The following is a 1,248-nucleotide window of genomic DNA, read 5'->3' as shown; positions in this document are numbered from 1 at the left end:
GGAAAACTTGCTGGAGTTGCGGTTACAAAACAAAACAAAAAACTCGAACCTGCAGAACATGAGGGTACGTCGCAATGGGGTTTTGGCAACGGGAAGAAAAAAACTGCAGGTCTCGAACCCCGGGTAGAGCTCTGGATTCACTCACACGAAGTTTGCTAGGCTCCGTGGAACTTGCGCGCAGGGAAGGGTACGTCGAGGGATCAGGCGGCGATGGGGAGAGGCGAGAGGCTGATCAGACCCCTATAGCCTTCCTGATATACACGCTGGGTCCGATAGGCTCCGCAGCGCTTAGAGATCTTCACGAGACATGAAGTCTCCTCCTCCTGATGTTCGTGGAGTCCTCCAACTTGGGCGGAAACCACTCAAGCCTCTTATACGGCTAGCAAGCCAATCGCTAGCCACCACGTAGGAATAATTTAGAACTGACCAATAGTGGGGCACAAATTTGAATACAAATGGCAGGAACTCCTTGCAACGTGCATTTCTGTGTTGCAACGAAGAAATGCACCCTGCAAAGAAAGCTACAAGTGGCGGGAAATAATTCAGCAGTGCCGAAGTGCACACAAACAAAAAATCACACCCTTGGGTTGTGACAGTGGGAAGCAATCCTGGTATTCTCAAGATAAATCTTCTCCTGCCTTACATTAGAGTTTGGCTTATGCTTGCAGCATGAAAAACAAGGCCAAGTAATCAAATCATTTTTCTGGCAATTAAAATAATTTCCAGGACAGCAAAGAAACTTCTGCCTCTCAAGACAATTAATGTTAAAAGTTAGAGAAAAGAGAAATAGGAAAAATTTTAGTTCTCCTCTTTGCCCTAGTGCCCTAGCATCCATTTGAGTTTGTAGATAGTAAGGGAATCTCCACAACAGAAAACACTAGCCCCTTTGAAGCAGGAACACCTTCATCCAATCTGGAAGCATCTACAGTAATGGCCTAGACATCAGAAGAGAAGCGCAGCATGGATTCTTCATTAGCATCTGAAAGTTTTTGGCATCCAGCCTGAAATCCACCAGGTGCAGGAATTAATATTTTTTTGAAAAAATTACATTTTTGGCACCAAACGAATCTAAAAGCTCTTTATGGCAGGGATAACTACTTCCTGATTTGCATAGTAATGGCCTGAGTTATAAATGCTACTGTAATACAGACATGAACAACACGTGCCTCTGGAGGCTGTGGGGGGCATGGTGACCACCCGCAGGTAGCTGTGTCAGCGGCAGGGGCGTGGCGGCAGTGAGCAGTGACC

This window comes from Alligator sinensis, unplaced genomic scaffold (genome assembly GCF_000455745.1).
Source record: "Alligator sinensis unplaced genomic scaffold, ASM45574v1 scaffold753_1, whole genome shotgun sequence".
Taxonomy (NCBI): Eukaryota; Metazoa; Chordata; order Crocodylia; family Alligatoridae; genus Alligator; species Alligator sinensis.
Note: the sequence above shows the minus strand (reverse complement) of the source record.